The following is a 27,689-nucleotide window of genomic DNA, read 5'->3' on the forward strand; positions in this document are numbered from 1 at the left end:
TGTATAATTAATACTGTCATTTTTCCCTAGACCAAAGGGCTACTGCAGTAACTATAGATTGTAATTGTCATCGTTGTCACATAAAATGTGCTATTATTAAGTTCAGGCTGAATTTTATTGCCGGGAATGCTCATAAATTGAGCGGTCAGTCATTTAAATTACCAAGTAGAGAGCTTTGTTGCTTGCTCTAAAACTACCTTCTAAGACAGTGTATTTGACTTTGGACCTCCAGAAACTAATTGCATTTTTTGAACAGACGTTAAGACAGGCTGTAACCTGTAAGTGAGGATATTCTGACAGACATGTCGTGTATGCTTATGCATGTTCGTAGGAATCTTACATTTTTATTTCCAATATTTTTGGTTGTAGGGGCAAGAGAGGAATGGGGAATAGATGTGAATTGACATATGAATGGGAGAGATCATTTTGAAAGTACACTTAACATCTTTCTTGCAAGATGCCTACTTTTTAGAAGGTGATGTAGATAAAAAATTAAAGAGTGTAGGATGAATATTATGATGGATATGTTGTTAGTGTCTTAGAGGCTGATTGTGGGAGAGAAATTTGAATGGCAGTACCAAGAGAAGAGGTGCCAGCTAACAATATGTTAAAAAGATTAATAGTGACTAATAGAATATTTGGTGATTCAGTTTAGTATTAGTTCCTTTTCTTTGTATATTTAAAATCACTGTAATTTAAAAAAATATATATCAAATATATGTTTACCTAAAATACTATGCTAGGGACTCTGATAATGAAAATTATTGATGAGACATGTGATCTTATCTTTGGAATGTTTAATTCTATTTACATTTTTCTGTTTTAAGCATAAACGTATAATTTTATAATTATATTAAATATGAAAGTGTAATTTAAAAAATATAACTTAAAAAAAGGAAAAATACCCATACCTCCTTCATACTGGTCCCAAAATTGTTGCTATTATAATGCATTTCTTCTGTATGCATAAATGAATTTTTATAGTTGTAGTCAGTACTATAACTTTTAGTTCTGTGTTTTATAGTCTGTGCATCTTGTCTATGATTTTCTAGATCTTCACATAGCTGTCTATTTCACTCTTGCCATTCAAGTCTCAAACGAAATATCACCTCCACAGATCCTTCCAAATATATTAGCCTGCTTTCTCCACAACTTTCTATCATTTTACCAGTCACAAAATTATTATATTCATAGTAGTTAATTCTGTAGTAAATAATTTTGCATATTCATCTGTTCATTTATTTTCTGTCTTTCCTCTATTAAATGTGAGCTCCATGACAGTGGGAATTGTTACCACTGTATCCCAAGTCGTGAAGACAAGGCCTGACATCTGTAAGTAAATATATATTGAGTGAATAATAAAAAAAGTTGCTGCACCATTCTTACATGGTTGGATAGGATTTATTTCAACTTTTGTGTTATTATAATTTATGCCTTTAGGGATATCGTCCATAAACATAACAATTTTCAAAGTTTAGAAATAAAATGTTAGAAAAAGCTTAGAAAATAATTCAGAATGTTAGATAATAGGTCTAAGAGTCTGAAGGTATTTGTTTTGATATATGTGTGTGTGTATATATTATATATAGTTATGTATGTATAATATACATATATATTCAACTTTTCTTAAGAAGACTTGAGCTAATGCCAATAACCTTGTTTGTGTCTGCTTTTTGTCATACTTCTACCTCTTCTGTGAATTATCATTTTAGAAAAGTTTTGCTATTAAATTAATGATCAACAACAGTATACCCAAACTTGTTTATTTCACTTTTCTTTGATTTTTAGCACATTTTGTACTTCTATTTTTAATATTTTTAGTATCGTTGATAAGTGGGATTTTCTCTTTCGTAACGTTATTTGTATTCATTCCTTGATTTTTTTAAAAACATTCTTCTTCATCAGTATGAGCTCTTGTGTACTTGAATCCTTTTAGCTGACAAGCTTAGTTGTATTCAGTTACACTGTTACTTGAAGAGGTGACATGATATGAGTTTAACTGGGGCAACAAAGAATGAGGAAGCATCTCTTAACATCCCTGACATGACGTGGGGAAGGAGGTAACAGTCAGGCCCCCGTGGCTGAGCACCTGTTATGTAGGTTATGTCAGATCCCTGTGGTCATACTTTATATCACGTAATCCGCACGACAAATGTGCAAAGTTGTTAGTGTACCCCTATATAAAGACGTGAAACTAAGGCTTAGTGAGATCAAATAATATACCCAAAGTCACACAGTTATTGAATGTTGGGGCCATGATTTAAACTCAGATCTATTTTCTCCCTCAGTCTGCACACTTTCTACTATACCAGGAAATCACCTTTGAATGGGCATGTAGACCCCTGACTAGAAAGGCAGAGTAACACAAATGTCCCCGAGAAAGTTATGAAACAATCTGGGAATGCTGATTGATAATACTGAAATGTACATTTTTCAGTTTATTTGAATTAAGTCATATGCTTTATAAATTTACAAATATGTTAAGTTCTTTGTTCAATATATAAGTGCTCGTTGTAATAATGTGGTTTAAATTGCTAACTAAAATAGTTTAGTCTTGTTTATAGTAAATACTGAAGACTGGTTTCAAGATCTACAAACATACTCTCTGGTTCAATGGTTTGGACAAATGTAGGCTATACAATACTTATTTTCACTGAAGTTTACGTGGTATCTTAACAGATGTTGTGAAAACTTCTAGGACACATTGACCATCAGGATCTAGGCTTCAGAACTCCCAGAGGGATTTACTTACCTCCTCACATTCTGTTCTGGATAAATCCATTTAGAGACTACATGATTTCCTATACTTATGTTGGCAGCATAAGGTTGTTTGAACATCACTGGCCTGGGTATTTTTAGCATTATTGTGACAAATACTAATCAAAGACTCACATGGTATAATCCCTACTATATAAGACATAAAAACATGCACAGAAGGTCTGATGTAGAGAACAGAGAAAAATGATAAAAAAAAAAAAAAACCACAAAAACCCTTTAAAAATGATTGATCTCATGCTGCCAAAGAAAACATGTCTCCAGGAAGACAAACTCTTTGTGAGTTGCTCTGAATATCTTTGTGTTCCTAAAGAGACATAATAGCATTTTGTGTTTTATTTATTGTGGGAGAGACACAGAGGAGAATCTCCCAGAAAAGCTGCCCTGAAAATTTCTCCCCATGTTCTTTGCCCCTCTGTGTATACCCATGCATGTGTGGAAGGTGGTAAATATCCTGGCAGAGATTTACAGAATTAAAAAGGTGATGATTGCCTTCCTCACATCCTGTAGGTGTCTCTCTCTCTCTTTTTTCTTTTTTAATTTTTTTTTATTGAGTTATAGTCATTTTACAATGTTATGTCAAATTCCAGTGTAGAGCACAATTTTTCAGTTATATATGAACATATATATATTCATTGTCACATTCTTTCGCTGTGAGCCACCACAAGATCGTGTATATATTTTCCTGTGCTACACAGTACAATCTTGTTTATCTATTCTACATTTTGAAATCCCAGTCTGTCCCTTCCCACCCCCTGCCCCCTTGGCAAGCACAAGTTTGTATTCTATTTCCTGTTTCTGTTTTGTATTTATGTTTTTGTTTTTGTTTCTTTTTTTTACATTCTGCATATGAGCGATCTCATATGGTATTTTTCTTTCTCTTTCTGGCTTACTTCACTTAGAATGACATTCTCCAGGAACATCCATGTTGCTGCAAATGGCATTATGTTGTTGGTTTTTATGGCTGAATAGTATTCCTTTGTATAAATATACCACTTTTTTATCCAGTCATCTGTTGATGGACATTTAGACTGTTTCCATGTCTTGGCTATTGTGAATAGCGCTGCTATGAACATTGGGGTGCAGGTGTCATCCTGAAGTAGGGTTCCTTCTGGATATATGCCCAGGAGCGGGATTCCTGGGTCATATGGTAAGTCTATCCCTAGTCTTTTGAGGAATCTCCATACTGTTTTCCACAGTGGCTGCACCAACCTGCATTCCCACCAGTAGTGTAGGAGGGTTCCCTTTTCTCCACAGCCTCTCCAGCATTTGTCATTTGTGGACTTTTGAATGAAGGCCATTCTGACTGGTGTGAGGTGATACCTCGTTGTAGTTTTGATTTGCATTTCTCTGATAATTAGTGATACTGAGCATTTTTTCATGTGCCTATTGATGATTTGTATTTCTTCCTTGGAGAATTGCTTGTTTAGGTCTTTTGCCCATTTTTGGATTGGGTTGTTTGTTTTTTTCTTATGGTTTCCTTTGCTGTGCAGAAGCTTGTAAGTTTCATTAGGTCCCATTTGTTTATTCTTGCTTTTATTTCTATTGCTTGGGTAGAGGTAGGTGTCTCTCTTTTTATAACCTGAGTTGATACATTTTTATCATGATCCGAAAAGGTATCATGATCTCCAAGTCACCTGATGGCCACAACTTACAGAGAAGCCTTTCTTTGAACTGATCTTTTTCTTTTTTTTTTTTTTTTTTTTTTGCTGTGTTTCTGAAAAAATAATGCAATAGTACTTGTATTTTGATAAAGTTTTAAACTGCCCTTTTCACCTCTCCATTTTCCTTTGGTGCCTAACCTCCATAATTTCTTCTAATTTGTATATGAAGTTCACTTTATTCCTATCAAATGTGTGTGTTGAAATAAGAATAGTGGTTTATTTTTACAAAAGTGTCAATATTCTGTAATAAACATAGTGTGCTGGGGTGTGGTGCTAGGATGAACTGTCTTAACCAAGCTTTGATCTGGGTGTCAGTTGATGGGAATTTGAACACCAGTTATACCATTGTATTTTAGATAAAGAATTTAATCTCCCAGTCTCCTTTTTTTTTTTATCTATGAAAGAAGTATGTTAAACTAGTTGATACCAAAGTTATCACAGAACCCTCAACGTCTGTGACACCATCACTTGACGGTTATTCATTTACACACTGTGGTTCCCTTTGCCATAATGACTGTATCCTTATATTGAATATTTTTGTTTACTTTTAATGAGTAAAATTCTATGCAGAATTAAAATATTACTATTAGTTGACCATTATGAACTTCCTTTTCCTAGACAGGCTCATATAACCTCTTGGTTAAAAGAGATGATCTTACATTGATGAATAGTTGGTATTAACTGAATGTTTTAGCCTATGATTTTTACTTATCAAAGACAAAAGAAGAAGAATCTCAATTATAAAATTTTTGAGATACCCAAATTAATTTTGAGATGTCAAAGAGTTGAAAGCCTCCATGTATAATAGTTTCTCAGTTTATACAGATGAAATTTTACAAAACTACTTACTGCATTTCTGGCTCTAGAAAAGTTAGAAGAAAGATGTCTGTGGTTTTTTAAAGTAGGGAGAAACCTTGAACTGAAAGCCAGGGCACTCAAATTCTAATGTCATCTGTCCTTGGGCAAATTTCATTCCATCCTACGTTATCAGAGCACTTTGTTCTGTAATGGGGAAACCAAAAACCAATAAAGTAAAGCCAATGGTATATTTGAGGAACTTGGAAGAAAAATGAAATAGAAATTAGGTGCCCTTTTACAGGCATGAAAATAAGCACCTTTATTATGCCTGTAAGAAATTGAATGATCTAACTTTTTAATGTTCTCCTTATTAATTTTGTAATAATGGTAAGGAATATGAATTTAAGGGACATAGACAGAAGCATTGGGCATAATCTCGATGGGCAGGAGACTAACTAGGATGTCATGAATCTTTGTCTAAACGTGCAAATCAGATCCAAACCTGTCTGACTCCATTAGGAGAAAAATCAGTCTGGTCAGCTAGGCAGTTCAGTCAAGTCATGGATTAGTCAGTCAGCTAGTTCTTATTGGTCTGAATGGATTAGCTGATATGTTTATTCATTCAGCCAGCAAATATATTTTGAACATCAATTATATGCCAAGCAATGTGCCGTGAACAAAAAGATGAAACAGACTTCTTGCCTTTAAGGATTTCACAGATTACAGTTGATTCAACTATAATCCAAGGCATTGATTCAAATGCCATCTAAATTAAACCCGCTGTAGGCAGACGCTTGGTTAATTCAGCAGGGTGAGCTGAGGAACAGGGGGCAGGTTTCTAGAGGATGAGACACTTCTAGTCAAAATAAAGATAATTTAGGAAAAAATCTGCAGAAAGCTTTGAGATTAGGGGAATTTGTTGGTCCAATGATTCCTTCCATTCTTCAGTCTCAACCCAGATGGCATTCAGCCAGGGCTGAGAATAACAGACTTTGCCTCTAGTTTTTGTTTTGTTTTGTTTTTTGCATTTACTGGCTTCCTTTTTGCTACTAGCATCCAGAGATTCTTCCTTTCCTTGCTCTTTGACAGTCAGAAGGACAGAAAATCAGGTGAGTAGGAGAGATTGTTCATAGATAAGTAACGTGACTAAGGAAAGGGAATAAAGAACCACTGCTCCATGTGTTAAGATGAGGTGTGTTGTGGAGAAATCACATGATACCTTAGAATGTCAGTAATAATACTTAAAGTTCATCACCCCTATTTATATTCAAAGATTAGCAAATGAGGCCCTACCAGGAGATGGAACAGCAATTTGAATTTAGGCCTTGTGTGTGTAGCTCACTGATTTTACACCACAGCATGAAAAGCTATGGAGAAATGTTTAAACACCATTTTAGTGCTCTTCTTGGTCGTCCTCCTGTTCATATTGGCTAGAAATGTGATGAAGGAGACATCTGTGTATTTGTGAAAATTCTGCACGGAGGCTTTTGTATTCAGTGTGACTACCATTTTAAAACTGTTCAGTTAAGGCTATGCCTAGTGAGAGAGGCAGAGGCCATGCTAAATATTCTGTGCTCACAAAATCCAGCTGTTTTGAAGGTATAAAATCACCCTGATATTTGGTGTCTGGAATGGTGGCCCTGGGGATTTGCAGGGACAGCATTTTATCAAAAGACTAACTAATGGATTGTAATAGTGCTGGTGAAATGGACAGCACAGTGTTCCCATGAAGGCAGGGGGTTCCTTAAGATTGTCCATGGGAGAGGGAAGGCTTCATCTTTCCTCTAAAAGAAGAAAAAATGCTGAGATTCAGTTTAAAAATTCTGTCTGGTTCAGAAATTTGTTTAAAATGGGTATCATTTCTAGCTTAAGATTTTGCTACATTATTTTTTTTCCTGCCACAAAATTACCGTTAATAACCTGCATTTAATGTTAACTTAGTTATTATTACTTAGATATTATAACTATCCAAATATTTATTTAAATGGATTAATGCTGACCAAATGCTGCTCCAGCAACTGTCTGTTATGTTAATATTTTACTGCTCTTTCTGACCAGATCTACAGGTGGCTCACCAGGAGTGTTGAATTTTTGAACTTTTTATTCATGTATACTGGTTTCACCAGTGGGGATTGCCAGCAGATTCTGTTTTTATTGCCTTGCCTAGAATTTAATGGAAGGACTTTTGAAAGGGATGGGACAAGTTTGTACACTGAGCTTAAAACGTGCATATCTGGAGTCTTAGTGGGCTCTGCAGATTGTCTCTAATGGTGCTTTTTTTAAAGGACATTTTGGTTTAATTGAAGGGGGAAGCTAAATGAGGAAGAGGAAGTGAGTGACAAGGTTACATAGTCATGATATACAAGAATGTTGACTTTTAGTTATAGCAAGAAAAGAGTCTGATGGAGGTGGGAAGAGAACAGGGTGAATTTGAGAAGAGAGGATTAACGAATTAAAGGTTCAGATAGAGTAAGTGGCTTCAAAGGAGACAAAACCAAGGGATGATAAAGGATTCCATTTTACTTAATGTCTTCTTAAACAAGCATTAAGATATTGAAGCGGAAACCTTGGAAATTATGTTGTACGAACAGATTAAATACTTACTAAGTAGCTTTTGTATTCCAAGTTCAGTTAAGCAGCTGTGGTGTATCAAAAGCTTAGAAATCTGATAGTTAAAGGCAGGGGTCCACAGACTCTAGTCCCCTGGCTAAATCTGGCACTACCTGTTTTTGTACTGACTGGGGGCTAAGAAAGGCTTCTAGATTTTTTAATGATTAGAATAAAATCAGAGGACTATTTAGTAACATATGAAAAGTATATGAAATACAAATTTCTGTCCATATATGAAGTTTTATTGGAGTGCATCCATTTTGTTTTTTTTAACATTTAGTTAATGGCTGCTTTCCTGCTACAAGGGCAGAGTTGAATGACTGAAACAGACAGTGTGATCTGCAGGGTCTAACATTTTCTCTCTGGCTCTTGGTAGAAAATGTTTCTGAGCCCTGATTTGAGATAAACCTCAGTTCACTATTGCTTAATGTGGGATTCAATGAATTCACAGCTAAGAAGTACTGAGGACTTTCATGTGTTGAGCATTTTAGTCTGACCTTTTCTTATCTTGTTTAGCCCTCACAACACTTTCATGAGCTACTGCAATTTTTATGCATATTTTAAAAGAAGAACCTGAAGCTCAGAAATGTTAAAACTTTGCCCCTAAATCACAGAACTATTAAAATGAAATTGAGATTTGGATCCTGGCAGGCTAACTCCAAAGATTATGCTATCCATTTTCTAATTCTCAATTTATCATCTTTAAAAAATTGATTGTAATACCTTTTTAAATAAAGTTACTATTGAAATTGAATGTCTTAAAATTCATAAAGCCCTTGATACAAAAAATTGATATGTAAAATGTTAGTTCATCATTTCTTTCTACCCTGTATGCCAGTTTTTTCAAAGGCTCTCCTAGTTTACTTGTGAACATACAAATTTGAGATCCAGGACTCAGAGATTCAAGAAGGATGGCTAAAAATATACTTTGGGAAGAGTACCCCAGGTTATTTCAATGCACATGGTCAGGGTGGCGCTTTGAGAAATCCTGGGTCATTTGGGGTATGAAAAGGAAAAGGAGAGAAGATACTGCCCTCCAAAAAGATCAAACTTGTGGATGTAAATACATAACTATTACAATGAATATCCAAATCCAAGGTTATGAACAAGTCACATAGAAATTCAGAGGAGGGAGAGCTATTGTAGGAATCAGAGTTACAATTATGAAACAAGAAATAGGAAAGGACACAAAAACACATAAAGAAAGAAAGGAGAACTGGCCAAAATATAAGCTGTCCTAAATGAATAAATAAACTAAAGTGGAAACTAACTTGAGGGGGCATTCACAAGACACCTCTGAAAAGTCAGGCTGTCCTGTGTCTGCCAAGAGTAGATAGAGCCCCTGCACAAGGAGTCTTGGTACGTGGTCTCAGGGAGTTTACAGTTAAATCAGGGAAGCAATGATGTAAACAATGGTTACACCACAGTGTTGAAAGTTCAGTAACAAACATGAGCAGCCTTGCATGTCACTAAGGCACCAGCCGTGGGGAAGCAAGTAGGTTTCATTGAGGAGCCAACAGTACTGGTGAGAATGTTGATGAGATATGAAGACCATGATATGCAAAAGAGGAAGAATATCCAAGGAACATTAATGGAGCAATTCATGGTGATGTTAAAGAACAGTATATAACTTTTCTACCAAAATGTAACCTAAACGCAGAAGGCTTTGGCCAAAGTACCTAGGAACAAACAGTTGTAATTTTAATAGATATGTTAGTTGCAAAAGACACACATACTCTCCCTCCATCTCTCCCTTCCCCACCTCCCTCTCTCCCAATTTAATAAGCATAGGCAGTTCGTAGTTATCATAGTCATTGGTTTTAGGGAACTTGGTGGTATGGGATGGAAAGATTCACAAAAGGTCCATTCTCAGGGCATTTTGTTCAAAGCCTTAACTATGTCTCAGAGTGAGCTCAAAATCAAAGGTGAACTTTTAAAATCATATAGATGACTGAAAATAAAGTGAAACTGACTTTATGTCCAACTTTTCCAGTGTAAATACCTTCTATCTGGCCAAAGTTCCCAAGATTAGCCACCTTCACAGTGTCTCCCTCCCATCTTCCCTCCCTCCCCCTTTCTTTCTGGCTTTTTTTGAAATATTTCAGATGTGGAATATAACACCGCTATCCAGTTTAATCAGCTCTCAACACTTTGCCACATTCGCATCCTTTTAGTCTTGACTTTAACATGTTAAAAATACAGTAAAACTAAAAGCCTCCTTTATGTGCCTCTCCAGTGTCTCCCCCTTTACTTTTCTTTAGAATTACTATTCTACTATACAACCTTGGCCAAGAACTTAAAAAACTTTTGCCATGTTAGGTAGCTATAAAAAAATATGAAGAACTGATGACATATTTCAGAATTTCTATTGTTATTGCACATACAATTCTGAAGTACACATTTTTATTTAAAGCTATATTTTGGAGTTTATGCATATTGAATTTTGCAACTCTAGTTTGTTAATTTTAACTGTTGTCTACTATTCCATTGTGTGACTGTGCCACAAGCTATTCCTCCATTTCCTTGGTATAGAATATTTGGTTTATTTCTTGTTTTTAGCTATGACAGGTAGTATTACAATGAGTATTCTTGCAGGTATCTTCTTGTACATCTATGTGAAATTTTATCTGGGCAGGGTCTCAACAATGGCTGGAGATGGCACTCCCTCCATCCCTGGCTGAGCCTCACCTTTAGAGATTCTTATTCATTTGTTTTGAGGCAGGGCTTAGGTGCTAGTATTAAAGGTAAAACAAACAAAAAGCTCCTTAGGCAATTTTAGTCTGTAGCAATAAAAAAGTAATTGAAGCAGACTGTGTAATCTGCAGGGTCTAACATATTTACTCTCTGGCCCTTGGTAGAAAACGTTTATGAGAATCTATCTCTAAGCCAAGAGCATGGTCGCTGTGTCACATAATATGCATATTTTCATTTTTTTTTACATTTATTCACAATTTGTTCTCCTTTGAACAGTGTATGTGTGTTCCAGTTAAACTACATCCTCACCAATACTTGAATTTGTCTCTATTTTTGTTTGGGTAACTTAATATAACTAATTAAAATGGTATATACCATGTGGTTCTTAATTTTTTACTTCTTCGATTACTTGTGAGATGAGTTTGGTTTTTATTTTATTATACACTTGAATTTCCACTATGAATTTCCCATTTATTTGTTCTGCTCATTTTTCAGTTGAATTTATCTTCTTCTTACTTGTTTGTGTGAGTTTTTAATATTATCCAAACATTGTTCTTATATGTCAATTATACGTTACTCATATTTTCCTCAAGTATGTGATTTTTTTCACTTTGTTTATGGTTATTTCATCCTGAAATAGTTTCTTTTAATACAGTCAATTTTATTCATGGTTTTTCATTGACTTATATTATTTTGTGACTTATTTTAGAAATTCTTCCGTATACTAAAATGACAAAATATGTCCTCCTATATTTCTTTTAAAAGCTTACATTTTAGCTTTTCAGATTTGGATGGTTAATCCATCTGGAATTTATATTTGTGTGTGTTACAAGTGCGTTGTGGTGGCTAGAATTTAAATGGAGAACGGGTAGTGATAAGCAGGCAGGTCTCCAGCATGCCAGGGGTGTAGAGGATATTGGAGGAGAAGCCGATTGCAAATAAATTGGGCTGCTAAGGTTGGTTGGCATGGTTTGGGATATGTATTCGTTGACAGGGGCCACCGTGACAAAACATCACAGACTGGGTGCCTTAACCGACAGACATTGACTTTGTCACAGTTCTGCAGGCTAGACACCCAAGCCCAGGGTGTCAGAAGGCCTGGACTCTTCTGAGGACTCTCTCCAAGGGTGAGGCCTCTCTCTTGCAGACTGGCCATCTTTCATTTCCCCCGTGTCTTCACATGGTCCTTCCTGTGTGTGTGCACACTCTTGATGTCTCCTGTGTGTCCAGATTTCATCTGCTTCTAAGGACCCCAGTCAGATTGGATCTGGGCCCATCCTGATGGCCTCACTTGAACCTAGTCACCTCTTTAAGGCCCTGCCTCTAAATCCAATCACGTTCTGAGATACTGGGGCTTGGGCATCAATGTGTGAATTTGGTGAGGGAGAGAGACATTTCAGTCCATAATGGGATATACTGAGTTTGCTTTATTTTTTCAGACACCCTGACATGTAAGTATGTCCTGGGGAACCGTCACGGTAACTCTGGCTTCTCAGAGAGTGAGCATGGAAGCCACTAGGCCTCTGCAGGTCGCGGCCTGGAACTGACACCGAGCCACTTATGCTACCTTCCTGAATGCCAGTGCTGTGAGGGGGAGGGGCAAGCAGAGGCGGTGCTCGGAGGGGTGGGTATCAAATCAGAAACAGACAGACAGGGCTGGCACCTGTTGAGAAGTAATTGGCATGGATTGCAGCCTCTCCTTGGAGAGTGTATTCAAACAAACAAGCAAACATGTTAGTGTTTTTAGTCTTTTTTGGTTATATGACTTATTTATACATGTTGGATATTAACCACTTGTTGGTTATATCATTGGTAAATATTTTTTCCCATTCAGTAGGTTGTCTTTTCACTTTGTCAGTGATTTCCTTTGCTGTGCAAAAGCTTTTAATAGTCTCATCTAGTGACCACGTGCTGGGAATGGGGGCACCAAATTTCTCTTGGTGTGGATTCCTTGTACTTATGCAGTGTAAGGCTTTTATTTGTGTGTGCCCTGACAATAACAAATGACTTATGAAAATACTAGGTGGTTGAGCAACAAGCTCCCTAAATGAATGGTCCACGAATAATGCAGCATGTTCTGAATTACAAAACATTTCAAAAATCATGAGGGTGAGGGAAAATAGTTTACAATTATTTTCAGAATTCATTAAGGATTTTAAGTGATGAGAAATTTAGACATATGTGCTACTGAGTCAGTACCAATAAATTATTTGTCTGCCTATCTATCTATTGTAGGAGGAGAAATATGGGAAGAATAGTTAAATGAATAAATATGAAAATATTGTAGGGAATACAAAATTGTGCAAAGATGTAATATGTTTCTAAGCCAACACAATTTGCTTTGATACATGATCCTTTTATTTTACAGTTTTAAAATGCATCTCACAGCCAAAGCCATTCTTTACTCTGCTCCTTGGGGAAATGTGCAAAGACAGGCAGTTCCACACAGGTCTGCCCCACTGGAAGGTTTTTATTTCAATGCTATCAACTTCTATTCTCTCCAGTCATTTTTCTTTTATTCTCAGTATCCATTGTTTCCAGTAATTCACTTGAGCGATCTGAGTCCTGCTGAGAGCAACTGAGAAATCTCTCTGTTGAGAGTGAATTTTTGTGAAGAAGGTTATTTCTGGGTCTATAGACAGTAAATAAATGGGCTGAAATTAAGTTATCATTATCTCACACAATCACACTGATAAGAAAATACAATTTTAGTTTTCACTGTACAGAAATGCCCTTAAATCATATCTGGTAACCTTGATCCCCAGTACTATGTGTGATAATGGTGTTTACTATTTTCCGATAGAGAGGAAGCAGAGGAGGCATCAGGGCCAGCTCTCACCTCCCCTTACTCACAGCCCAACGTCTCTTTGGTCATCTCTACCGTGACAACCTCACTTTTAATTTGTCGGCAGCTATTCTATTGCATAAGGTAATACATTCAATATAACATGTGAATAAGTTCACAGGAAAAAAAGAACCTTACCAAGTTGCAAGGTTAATTTGGTTGTCTAAGCAGTTACACTTGAAATGTACTCGTGATAATTCTGATTTTATTGTCATCATCATGATCATCAGCATCATAATTCTCATCTTCATCACTGATGAATTTTTATTCATTTTAAAGCCCTAACTATATGACGTCACAGTTACTCATTTACCTAATTCAGTCATCTTAAGTAAGTCAAATCTGTTTTTTTAAATTAAGCCAGCTCAGTCTGACTGTTCCTAAATAGACAAACTGATGCCTTACCATTCTGATGTTGGTTGGAATGCTGTTCAGTTGCCTTCAGCTGACCAGCTTCCAAGTAACTGTGAAACCTAGTTGTCTGCATCTTTTTTTTTGCATCAACCACGTGTGTCCGTTGTCTTAGAATAAACAGCAGTGCTCTGTGCTCTTGAGATTGGAATGGAGTTTGTGTGTTATGCAACCTATCACTTAGTAGCTTTAGTGAGGGTGGCTTTGTCTCATGGAAGTTGCCAATCTACCTTCTAGTGTAGGATTGTTTTATGTGTTTATCTATTGAGGGAGCATTTCCCTGGTCATAAATAATGCATTTCACCAAGTTCTTCTACTTCAACAAATTAAAAATAAATTCTTGACATGCAAGTTTTTCAAACCCAACCATTGATTTCCAATTTGTTTGATTTCCTCAGTTAGTGCAAATGAAGAGAAAGCACAAGATTAGTTGAGTGTGACTTAAAAGAATCAAGTATTAGAATAGACATATTTATTAGTGCTTCTTCTGTGACAGGTAAGTACGTTATAGGTACTAACTCATCTAATCTTTTAAAAGCTCTATTTCATTATCTTTCCTGTTTTACAGAAGATTTTGCTGAGACAGAGAGCCCAGGGCACAAAGCTAAAAAACAGTAAAGCCAAAAATTGAATTTGACTTGTCTTGTTCCAAATGCTCATACACATTACACTACACCCATTTCTACCCTTTCCCTTTTGAAAAATCTCCTCAAATGCAATGAGATTTTTGCCTTATTGTAGGAGGAAATTTACATTTGTGTCTTGCTTACAACTGCAGCATTAAAAAGCTATGGTATTTGCACAAAGTGGATGCTGCAAAGGGAAATATTAAATTAACAGAGGAGAATTTACTGCCCTCCTTTACCTTATAGTCTGTCTTGAAGGAGATTAGAAAAGAAAGCAATTAAGCCAGGGTTTTCTTTGTGGAAGAAAAATGATAAATATCTAACAAGGGCTGGGGAGTGAACAGGGAACTCTAGAGGGAGCTGAGGTATGTGAGACAGAAGGGGGTGAAGGAGAATTTTTAAATTTTCTACTTTTTTTCATTATGAATGTGATCTTATTTTTAGCATTTTCTTGAGAATATCAAGAAAAAGTTTTAACTGATTTAACTGATTTTTAATTATTTCTGAGAACCAGACTGAGGTTTCTTAGGATGTAATTGACCCTAAAGTTATAAAAAGAAGGCCTAGCTAATATGGTTTACACATCATTTGCAATATTACTATGACTGCTAGTAATAAATATAATCACCAGAATTTTCTTTTTGCCTAAGATTTTTGTTTAGCTCATATTGTAACGTGACCTACTTTAGTCTTCATAGGGACCCTGTATTGATAGTATTATTCCCTTTCACCAATGCCCTTTTTCAGACTGGTACATCCAATAGCTGCTTTAATTAGTGGCAACATTATTAATTATTGATGTCAAAATGGAAAACATGGATGCCATTACTGGTGTAATAATAATAGTAGCTGTCATTTTTTAAAATGCTTTTTGTAACTAGAATGCGCCGTGTGCTCTATGCAAACTTTTTGATGTTACACTAATTCATCTGTGTAACTGGCACCGTTAGAAACATCTTTTACACCATCGTCTTTGGAGAGTGTATAGTATGCCAAGCTAACTTCAAAAAATACTATCTTTAATTCTTTCAACAACTCTCTAAGGCCAGTATAATTATTATCATTATGTCCCTGAGGAAATTGAGACACAGGGACACAAGTGTTTCACCTAAAACAAATCCTACTTCCACTTTTGAAATAAGTACTTCTTTCCTCCTACTGAGAACAACTGAAAACGCTGGTCATTATGTATCAAGCGTTGTAGGAAGACTGTAAAGGGGAAAGAAGGCAACAGACCACTGTCAACTTTGGAACCCAAGAATCACTTTGGTGGCATGTTTCCTGGGGGTTTTATTGGCTCATATATGTCAGACTTCCAGTGAAGATTCAGGCAACTGGTAGATGCCCACAGGCACAGACAAAAACAGTCCAAACAAAAGCCGATGCTTTCAAGTTAGAGGATCTAAAAAGGGGCAGCCTACAAGACAGACAGATTTTAGACTGTAGCCACTCAACTACATCCAAACGCTCGAGGAAACACACACACGAAACAAATGAAAACAATGGCCCCATCCCCCATGCCAGCAAAAGCCAAGAGAGAAGTCTAGACTTCAACCCTTGCCTGGCTGTAATGGAGTGCTTCCATCTCCCCACCGGCATGGTCTCAGAGAATGCTATGTCAAACAGATTTTTATCCCCACCTGGTAAGAATGAAGCACGTTTCCTCTCACCACTGGGGTGGTGCTGGGATGAGGTGAGGGAAGGCCCAGTGGAAAGTCAGGACTTGGACCACCACACAGCCGTAACAAGATCATACTCCACCTCCATGGTGTCAATGAAAACTATGTGGGGAGCAGTAACAAGGCACCCTGAACTGTCCCAGCTGGGGGGATCAGTGGACACCTTGTGGGGAGCCAGAACTGTCATGCCCACCCAGTAGTAATGAGAAATTTCCCCTGCCCCCTAAGTGTCAACAGAGGCCAAATGGGGAGCCTGGACTTCTATTCCACTGGGCAGCGACAAGGTGGTACCCCATCCATCCTATTATGATTGCTGCCAACTTGCATCTTCCTCTTTTTGGCTTTTAAGTTTAGGAGTTGCAGTATGGTATGTACCAGAAATCTTAAGCAGTGCTCTCTAAATCAGCGTATGTTCCCCCTGAGTATGTACAAAATGATTTGTAGGGAAGTTGAATTAAAATGTTATAACTTCTATTAATATTTAGTGATCTCATCCTTTCAAATGTCTGTTGTTTATATTTAATTAAATAACATATGCAATAATACCTGTATAGCATTAGAATGCACATATATTGGGGAGATATGCTCAGCTTTTTTTTTTAATACTGATTGGACACTTCACACTAATGTTTGGAGACAACTGTTTTAAACCATTAATATATAAATCCTTTTCTGACTTGAGGATTGAGCCCTATAAAAATGGGTGGGTGTCTGGGATTGGAACAGGTACTCAGGAGAGTGAGAAGGGCATGGCCAAAAAGATTTGGAAGGTTTAGGAGACAAATACGGTTTTGCCTATAATCAGTCTGATTGGACATAGGGATAGACCTAGGCAATCACTTACTCTATATTATCTAAGCACAGAGTTCTGACAGTGACTTTAAAAGGTAATTATTTTAAGCCTTGGGTAAAGGAAGAAGAGCAATGCAGCATGTTGAGTGGGATATATGCAAAGTGCCAGGATTGCCTATCCCACATGAAGTCAGCTGGGCTAAGGTGACAGTGGAGCAGGACATGGACAGTTTGCTGTTGCCTCAAACCCTACATCTAACGGGATATGATGTAGGCTGTAACAGTGCTTCTAAAACTGTCACAGTTGGATTAATTCGATTACTAGATAGTGTCTCAAAATCCCAAGGGGATCACAAGTGAATGATGTTTAATCCGTGATCTTACCACATCTAAAGAATGATTCCAGTGAAGAAAAGTGGAAAGCCTAGAAATTTGAGATTCAGGAAGTGAAGATCTGCCTGATTGTTTAGTGAGTACTGCTCCACTAAGGAATACTCTAGATGTTGGAAGTAAAAACAAATTTGTTAATTTAGCTTTACTAGAAATTAAATGTAGTATGATTGCTATCAACCCCCCATTTCCCTGGATCTTTCATTTCATACTTACCAAGCAAACTTCTGCTGAGAGAATGTAGACTGCCAATAATCTTGCTAATAACAGGTTAAAGTAGTTGATCATTATTGTGTGTGAGACACTTCTGGATGCTTTCTATGTATTCATTTAATTCTTACAACAGCATTGTGCAGTGGAAGTCATTATTAGCCTCATTGTACACGTGAAAGAACTTGATTCCATAGAGACTAAGAAACTTACTCAAGACTAAATTGTTAGTAAGTAGCAGAGCTGTGATTCGCACGGGACCAGTCACCTCTCAGTCTGAGTTCTTGATCATTCTGAAACACTGCCTTATGGAATCTGGGAAAAGTGAAGCCTTGAAAGGAATATAGGTACTTAATCACTGGAATAATGTGACTGCCGTTTTGTATTAAGGCAGGTCATTGAGGTATAGTGGTCAGAAGTATATAGGTTAGTATTGTGCACAGTCAGTTGGCAGGACTTGATCACAGAAAGACTGATCTCTCTAGATTACTAAGAGCTTTTGGGTCTTTGGACTTGAAATCCTGAGTGCTGGCTCTAGAACTATAGGGACCATAAGGGGATTACCTTTATAAGTTCTTTTTGGCGAAAATCACCATCAGGATCATCCCATCAGCAATGCAGCCTCTAAATAGCTTTATTAGAAATGATGATACAAGTATGTCCTGTAAATGTGATGTCTACGGGTGATTTGAGATTTTTTCAGACTTGAATATGTGATCTTCTTTTCTGTGAACTGTGTCTCCTCACTCATTCTGACTTCTGCCATAATCTGTGCTGCCTCTGAGAATTCAAAGTTGCTTCTTAATATAATCAAGTCATTAATAAATTAATATGGTAAAGATCAGTTGAGGGTTTTTGTTTTGTCCTGTTTACCTAAAACAATAAAAGAGCCAGTTATTTTACCAGCAAAATGTGTTTTATTCAGGAGCAGGAAAAAAAAAATGCAACTTGGGATATGCAGCTATGGTGAACCACAAACAAGTCTGGTAAAACAAAGGAGAGGAAACTCTTACAGAGGGGAAGTGGAAGTTGAGAGGATCTGTTATAAACAAAAAGTCCATAGGAGGAGATTGGGAGTTTGAAGTATAGTGGCTTTTTACTGGCTGAGTGGTGACAGTCTCTCATTGGTTAAACTGTTGCCAGGCAAGGAGCTTGTTCTTCCTCCTGCTTGCGCTAGTGAAGTAGTGCCACTTCTGCCACACTTGCTAGGTGTGTTTCTTCCTGTTGGGATCTGTACTGACTTTGGCCGGAACATGCATGAGAGCTCCCCTTCCAGCCCCCTGACTCCATTTTAGTCAGCCTTCCCTTGAGAAATTCCCACAGTCCATTTGTAGGACTCAAATGTTTTCAAAAGTAAAATAGATTATTTGGTCAACTCCCAGTTGTGTTGGGCAAGTTTTTCTTCCTGGAAAATGGCTCCTGAGAGTTGGCTTGTGTCAATTCCTACAGGCAGGAACAGCTGTTACGCTATTTTCTTCCTGGCAGTTACAAAAATAGCTTTCAAGCAGTTGTTGTTATAGTAGTTTTAAGAGTAATGTATTTTCTCTCTATTCTCTTCTCTCTGCAAAACCTGTCTCAGGTGATGCTAGCACCATGGGCCATGGCTATGTTCTCTTGTAGCCCCTCTGCTTCCTTCTGGCTGAGGCTGGGGTCATCCATAGGCACATCCACTAAAACAATTAAATCTCACTAATCATGGCCGAAACCTTCCTAGCTCCCCTCTCTCCCCCATCTAGCCCTCTAGTTGTCTCGCCTTTCATACTTTCATTCTCACAATGAACTTTCTTCCTCAAAGTTCTCCCAATGAACTTTACCTAGAAGGTTTATCACAATGAGCTGAGTCCGACCAGCTTTCCCTGATACTTTCTCTTGCTGACCTATTTTAATCATTTCTTTCCTGACTACTCTGTAATTGACCTTTGCCTTCCTATGCTGCCTTTTCTCTTTAGTCGGAATGAGCAAGCTACTCCCCTCATTCCAACTATTTCCTCTAATTGCTTTCTGGGCACCAAAATGACTTCTTTTCTCCACCCTTGTGTTATAAAAGAATTAATTTCCACTACCTTCCTGTACTACCTAACTCAATAAACAGACCAGAATTTTTTAAAAAGAATGAAGGAGGAAAGATGGAAGGAAGGAAGATGGATGAAAGGGAGGGAGAGAGGGAGACGTCACTCACTGCTGCCTTATCAAAAATTCAGCCACTTTCAAATAGTTCTTGCTTCCTCTTCTCTACAGGATATAGTGAAAGGCTATTTACTAATGCCTACCAAAGAGAACAGAAATAATTGAATGATAATGCTTTGTTTAGTTTTCTAGTTGATTTTTATTGGTGGATAACTGTGAGACATAATGTACTGATTTTAGGTCTGTGTTGTCTTTGGAAGGACTGATCATCTCTGTATCAATACTCACAGAAAATAAAATGTAATTATAGAAACTTAAACATTGATATATAGACAATAGGGGTTTAAATTAATGGTAGCACCTCAGTTAAAGTAAATGATAAGCCTCAATGTTCAAAGGTTAGCCTGACTCTAATTTATAAATTCTATTGGGTTTCTTTTGTTGGGTCATGCTTTTATATTAAAATGGAGAAATAAAGGTAGAATAACACAGTCATGCAATAACATCTCAGAAGTTGGAGACAATTTAGGATAAGCTGCATCCTCATACCTTTGACATGAGGATAAGTAGGACTAATTTTACTCTTTCTATAAATGAGAAAATTAAAATAGAAATATTCTGTCTGAATGCCACTTTTAGAAACTGCTCTTCTTGAGAATATATTTTTCATCATTAAAATTTGCCATGATTTGAAAGTTTAAATGTGACAAGAAATAGCATTTTTGGTCAGAGAAAATTTACTAAGGTATAGATGATGGCAAATACATAGGAGTCAAGTTTATAGGGACTGAGTGAATTAAAGGTAGGTTTGCTGAAAGATTGTCTACATTTAAACTTCAGCTCTGGGATTTGTTGAAAAATAAATACAGTAAGTCTTCAAAGTTTGCTTCCTTCCTTGTAGTCTGTTGATTTTCCAGGGACTCTTAAAGTGATATTGAGCCCAGATTTACCTTCTCAGAGCAGCAATCTTATCCAAAAAAATGACTATTCCCCATTCTCTCCCTAAAGGCAAAAATACTTATTTATTCCAAATGTAGCTGCTAAGGGCTAGTGGTCTCATCAGAAATTTTCTGATAAATTTACGTGGAGTTTATTTCATGGAAATATATATCATCTTAAAAGGAACAAGTTTTCAACACAGATGACTCACTACCTAATGCTGCCATGTCAGATATCTGCATCAGATTGACGGGGGAAATTAGGGATGTGAGAGCTTTGGGGAGGCTTTAAGTCAGAATGAATAACCTCATTGGACTTACTCTGCATGCTTCCTAAACACTGACAGACAGACGCTTTGCATACTGGTTCTGGAAAGTGATACTCTGCAGAATCATATTCAGGGCTGCAGTAAATCATTACATTAACAATTCCAAGTTAATCATGTCTCCGCTTATCCATGTCCCTGTATAGTCCTCTTCCACAATCACGATGAGCTTGGTCAGATGACTTGATTTGGCCAATGGGTCATCAGCAAATATGAACACAAGTCAAAGCTTGTGCTTGCACATTGTGGTTTTACTCTTGACCCCTAGGATGCCAAAGACAGCTTGCTTTATAGAACAGGCAGAGGAGAACCAAGGCACTCTGGCCAGTAGTACCAGATATTAGTGTGTGGCCATCTGGGGTCAGCCAGCCACCAGCTGACCTGCTACCTGACTGTCTACATGAGTGAGTGCAGTCAACATAACATGGAGTGAGGACAACGTCCCGAAGTTGAGCTCTGCCTAAATTGGCAACCGGAACAAATGTAAATAGATAAATGGTTCTTGTTTTAAGCCAATATGTTTTGGAGTGGTTTGTTTTTCAGCTCTAGATAACCAAGCAGTGTCTGGTAAAAAGTGCATTTTTAATTTACCCAAAACTAGGTAAGTTTTTGTCATTATCTCAGAATGATGTTGGGTAGATTATACTCTCTGAGACTCAACTGACTAATAAGTAAAATAGGAATAAAATTACTGTCTTTTAGTGTGTTTTCTTAAATTTACAGAAGTCATTTTGTTTATTAGTTCCTATTCCACCTGCAGAGACAGAGATCTGTAGGGTTAAATGACTTGCTCAAAGTCACAAAAAATACTAGTTGGCAGAAATTAAATTAACTCTCCTTTATATAAGTAATAAAGAGTTTAGTTGTAAATACTATGGGATGAGATAAGAGGAGGAGGACTCACATTTTTAAAAAAAGCAAAACCATAAAATACCTAGGATTGAACTTGACAACAAAGGAACAAGACTAGTAACAGGATATAAAAGGAGACTGGAATCAATGGAGAGGCCTCCCAAGTTCCTGGGAAGGCATGATACTATTAAGAGGCCAATTATGTCAAAATTTATACATTTAATTTCAGTTGACACTCTATTTTGTTGTTGTTGTTGTTAGAATCCGAAAAGCTGATGCTGCAGCTCATCTGAAAAAGAAAAGTATGAAAATGACCAAGAACTGTGGTTAGAAAACAGAACAAGAAATCTGTGCAAAAGATAAAAACACTGGGGGAAGTAGACTGAGAAGCTGTTGCAATTGAAATAGTGTGGTTTGGCATCCTTCCTCTTAGATAACATTGTTCCGGTTTCATTGAGGGAAAATAGATGTAATTAGAAGAGAATTTCCACATGCTGTTACCACTACGTATGTATGTCAACCTGTCTGTATCCAGATTTTTTGTCCCTTCTACAGTCACTGTTGATGAACTCTTCATGTTCTTAACCAATCCCTTTATTTTACAGTGGACTCTATCTCCTTTTACCTCTTAGAATATGCTTTAATAAGGACCTCTTCTCTTGCTTGCAGCATCCACTTTTCCTGCCCTGCTGGATTCTCTACCAATAGACAATTAGGCTGTCATTTTTCTTGGTTTAAAAAAAGGGGGGAAAAAGTCTTCCTTGACCCCTGCTCCTCCAGTTTCTGCCCCATTTTTGCTTCCAGTAAAAAACATTTCTAAAGAAATTTCTGTAATCACTCATTCCATGTCTCATTCTCTTTAGAAATCACTACAGTCTTTGGTACAGGCCACTCCATCACAATAGCTCTTGTCAAACACACAAAGGTCTTCTCTCTTGGGAAAGGCAGTGTTCAATTCTAGGCCTTCAATTTACTCATTGGTGTGCAGTCTTTAACACAGATGATCACGCCTACTTTTTTGAAACATGTTCTCCATCTGGATTTTAGGAAATCACATTATCTTCATAACCATCTACCAGTTTCATGGCTTTAAACAGTATATTTCCATGAGTCTCAAAGCATATATTCAGTCCAGACACCTCACTGAAACTTTAAACTTATGTATCCATCTAGCTATTGAGTATACTTAGTTGAATGTTTAATTGGCACCTCCAACTTAATAAGGCATCTTGACATCCAGAAATACTCCTCTCACAGCCCTCTCCAGCCAAAAAAAAGGGTAACAACATTCTTGTAGCGACTTAGACCCAACATTGTGATGTTTTCCTCTGTATCTTCATGCTTGTATCAGCAAATCCTGTTAAGTCTAGTTTGCAAATATTTTTAGAAACTCCTCCATCACTGTCATTGTTATTGAAATAATTATTTTCTCTCTCCTAGATTATTGCAATAACCTCTTCACTTGTCTTCCTTCTTAAGCCTTCCATACAGGTAAACTACAACTAAATTAAAATATCCACGTGAAAGAGGTCCTTGAGTAATCAATATGGCTAATGTCATTTTTCTTGAGGAAGTAGTAGCAGATGTAGGTTTAAGTTCAGATTCAACCATTTACTGTCAGTATGACTGTGGGTAAATCATGAACATTTTCGGCCATTTTTTTTTTTTAACAAGATATGTATATCATTTGTTCTTTCAACCCCACAGAGACTTTGAGATGACTGAACAAATACAATACACATCTGTGTATGTGAAATTTGTAAAGTGCTACCCAAATACAAAGTGATAATAATAAAGTGATAGTATAATTACTGTGACAACTGGATAAACAGTTGTTCACTGTGTAATACTTCTTGAAGTGTCATAAAATATTAACAACGATTTTATATTAATGGAACCATAACGTAATAACCACTTCATAGAATCTGCTGCACAAAATGAATGGGGGAATGGTGAGAGGAGTATAGCACAGCCACTTTAGATGGGTTTGTAAAGATTTATTAAGCCCAAGGAGCAATCTGCAGTAGAGTAAATTAGCATTTGAGGGGTGTCACAAATAATAATGTAATACATCTTGCACTACAGTGCAGAGGTGTCCAAAGGCTATTGCAATCCTAGCGTTGCACTAAAATTGTATGAAGTTAATAGCAAGGCTACTATGAGAAGGGTACTCAGAAAAGAACTTTCTAAAAAATCTATTTAGTACAATCACTGCTACCTTTAGTCCAGTCAAAACCACGGCACCTCAAGAAATTAAATTCTCTGCTTCCAATTCAGCCACTATTTCTTTAAGTAATAACTGCAGGGTAAAATAATTGTGTATCAGAAAGGTGTCTGAGACTTGAGGCTTGTTAGATTCAACCCTTGTATAAGGGATTGTCAAAACTTGACTGAGGATCTAGAAGATGCTTGGGACTCTTCATAGCAGGCTACTTTTAGAATAAGTTAAATGAGTCCTTTCCAGTAAGAACTTTGGAATGAAATATATTTTTTTGGAATATTTGGTTTGGAATATCCTCTAGGTCTGTTGCAAAGGTGCAGGGTATTTGATGCATCCCTTTTTTAGACTGTCCTGTATCAGTTCTGGGGTGAGACTTCTCTCCATGAGGTTCAACTGATTATTTAGTTGAGCCCCCCCCCCCCCCCAGCACACATGCAGGTTCTGAATACAAAGGAAATAATAAAGCTGTAATGCCTTCTCTATGCTATACTCAGTTAAACCCAGCATCATCTCTTTTACCTAATGAAAAAGATATTTGATAAGTTTAAAAATGTTACTCAGATATTGGGATAGAAAATTTCTCATATGGGCAGGAGTTAAGGGAGCCAAACTAAATTAAAGATGATATAAGGGCATCACAATTGTCATTCGTATGAACCGTTTTCAGCCTGTAATGCCAGTTTCCACATCTGCTAGGAACTACGCTAGGTGTTGTAGCCACAGGGATGAGCAGGAAAGATATGGTCCCTGACACATTTTTTTGGTATGGTGTTCAGCTATATGGCCTCTTATTTTCTGGGATCACCAGGCTTTATTTCCCTCTCTTACTTTTTTTGGACCTTATCTTTTCTTCATGCATGCTTTTATGGCCATACTCTGTTCAAATTTTATGTCAAGCTGATTCTCTTTAACGTGGGGTTTGAGCCTAGAGATTTTCAGCCCGCCCATTTGGAGAGCTCGTGGCATCCTGATGACTTCAGCTCCTTGAGACGTTCCAGTGGACCCCTTGCGATTATTCCCTGGACTGGAGTTTCAGCTGAAGTTCTCACACCAACTTATCCTTTCCTCTGAGTACCTATTGAGTGTTTGAGGTCTCCTGCTTCCCAGCTTTGTTTCCCTTTGCTTCCTCCTGCACAGATGCTGATAAAACACAGGTCGTGTAGTTGCCATGATTTGCCCCGTACCTGCTTATATTTGGGCTTGTAGGGTTACAGGTACCTTCCATCTCTTTTTCTGGTTAATACTGTCTGTGGGTTTGGCTTTCTCTATTTTAGTTGCTCTTTTCTTTTTATATGGGGAATGCAGGGAGATTCAAAAACTGCCACCATTACCGTCTTCCCAAAATTCAGAACATGTGCTTTTGAACTTGTCTGGCCAAGTAGAGAATCTCTGGGGATGGAATAAAGCTAAGAGTTAGTCACATGCCGGAAGCTATAACTAACTGCACAGCTGGTCTGCACCCAGGACTGGAAACTGTGAATCAGGCAGTTGTTTATCAATATCAGAATGTTTTTATTCTTGGAAAGCTTTCTTTCAGGCTTTTAAATCTATACTCACTAGCATTCTATGAATATGTATATATACATATAGACTGCAGACAAAAAAACACGTGCATAATATTTTGGGACTGAGGACCAGAATGGAAAGCTACATTACCACCTGTGTCTAGTTAAATATTTGTGGTAATTTAATGTAATTAAAAATTAAACAACCATTTGGTACAGGGTAATATATCATATTTCCCACATCACTTAATGTGCTTCAATATGCTCTCTGGGTGATTGTTGTCTCTTGGATTTGCTGTTAACAGCATCTACTATTGTCTGTTCTAGTTCATTGAGGTTTACATTTAATACACCCTCCACTGGCATCTCTCTTCCCTCCCACTCTTGAGACAGTTCATTCCTCTTCATTTTCAGATCTTAGCTGAAATGTCACGTTCTCAAAAAGGCCTTTTTTGACTGCTGTACACCCAACTGTAGTTGAAATCTGGTTCTCCTTTTCTTCTTTATAATAATGATTGGTTGGGTTTTGTGTGTGTGTGTGTGTGTGTGTGTGTGGTTCCTAGGAAGGGTCAATGCTTGAATAAACATGAATTGCAAAGCACAGCCTCTAGTATGATTTTCATAGGAGTTTTTGAACTCTAATTTTGAAGAGTAAGATAAACTCAAAACCACTTTGAAAGAAGGTAGAGTCATAAAGCTTCAACTGCTTCAGAGTCTGAAGCTCTGTCTACATGGCTTAATTGATGACTTTGTTACTGGTGTAGGAATCACAGCCCATATCTTTTGAAGGGCCAGCAAGAACAGTGTCATGCACCTTTCAGTGCTATTATTTGTATTATTATTTGTCTGCCCAGTTTCTCTATTACCATATTAGGACCCACTCCCCCCAAAGGAGGGGGATGATGTATGTTTATATAACCTGACTCTACTCCAGGCTTAGGGCTTGACAACTAAACCAAGTTGGCCCAATCAGGATACCCTTGCAGGGATATGAAATCTGGATTTAAGCATAGTTGGTTTTTTTCAATAGAGAATCTGTAAAGCTCAAAGATACGGTCACCCATGTCTCACCAGGTGCACTTTTAAAAAGGAAAGGTGATCTTCTGGGAGCTAGAATTCTGATGCAGCCTGGTAGAGAGGCAGAGATGAGAAATGAGGAGTGTTGTGCTGGTATTTGTGTCCCTGGTTACAGGTTTATTTCTGATTGAATCTGTATCCTTTAGACTCCATAAGACATTTTTATATTCTGAAAATTCTTTCAGTGTAATCTAACTTAGTTTTTGCTAGTTACAGTCTACAGAGAACCAATAAAAATACTAATTACTAGCTATTGAATGAGCACATGACACAAGTTCTAAAGTGTTGTAAACTCGTAGAACTCTCATTTGAGGACATAAACATCCCTGTGATAAGAGAAGAAGGCTCATTCTTCATACAGAACTTGATCATGTTCTCTAGGGTGTGCATAATTATTCAGAATTTCTGCTCCCTTGACAATAACAGAAGTGAACTTGAGATTCATCTAAGCTATTTAACCATGTGTTCGGCATCTTCCAGGCATGTCATCCTCTTTAAACAGAGCTCAGCTAAGGCCCTTCATAACAGCGGCAGGGCTCATGTGCAGCAGGGGTGTTAGTATCACTTAGACGATCGGGGGCCCATCTGGGGACAGTTGCTGCAGGTGTTTAACCTCCTCCTGGCCTATCACGGCATCACTAAGAGAGGGGAGGTGTGAGGAAAGGCCTGGGTCTAAATGTCAAATAGTTATCACTGACTCTGGCATAGAAACCAGCTGGGGCGGGAGATAAACCTAACTACATGCAGCTTCAAGGAGCGCTTCTGCTCTTGCTGTTTCCACAGAAGCTCCCTGGGAAGGCTTTCTTAAACCAAAGCTCCCGATAGAATGTTTCAACCTTATTCTGTTACTGATTCTGTGCGCCAATACTTCCAAAGATTGACTTTCGGACCATGTGCCTGGAACAGGCTGAATCTGAGTCCAAGACAGGAATGTTCATGGAACAAACCATGGTTGATGCCACTAAGGAAGAACTTTCTTTAATGGTAAACTCTAGGTGGAATCAGAGTGAGAGAGAAACACAGAGATGAGGGCCTTGATGAGTTGTAGCTGCTCAGGTAAGTCAGGGTCAGGCCAACAATATGGTCGAAAATTCTCCTCCCTGACCACCAATGAATAGATATTTTCCATGCAGTTTGTACCTGTCTCTT

The sequence above is a fragment of the Camelus ferus genome, chromosome 7 (assembly GCF_009834535.1).
Source record: "Camelus ferus isolate YT-003-E chromosome 7, BCGSAC_Cfer_1.0, whole genome shotgun sequence".
NCBI classification, from domain to species: Eukaryota; Metazoa; Chordata; class Mammalia; order Artiodactyla; family Camelidae; genus Camelus; species Camelus ferus.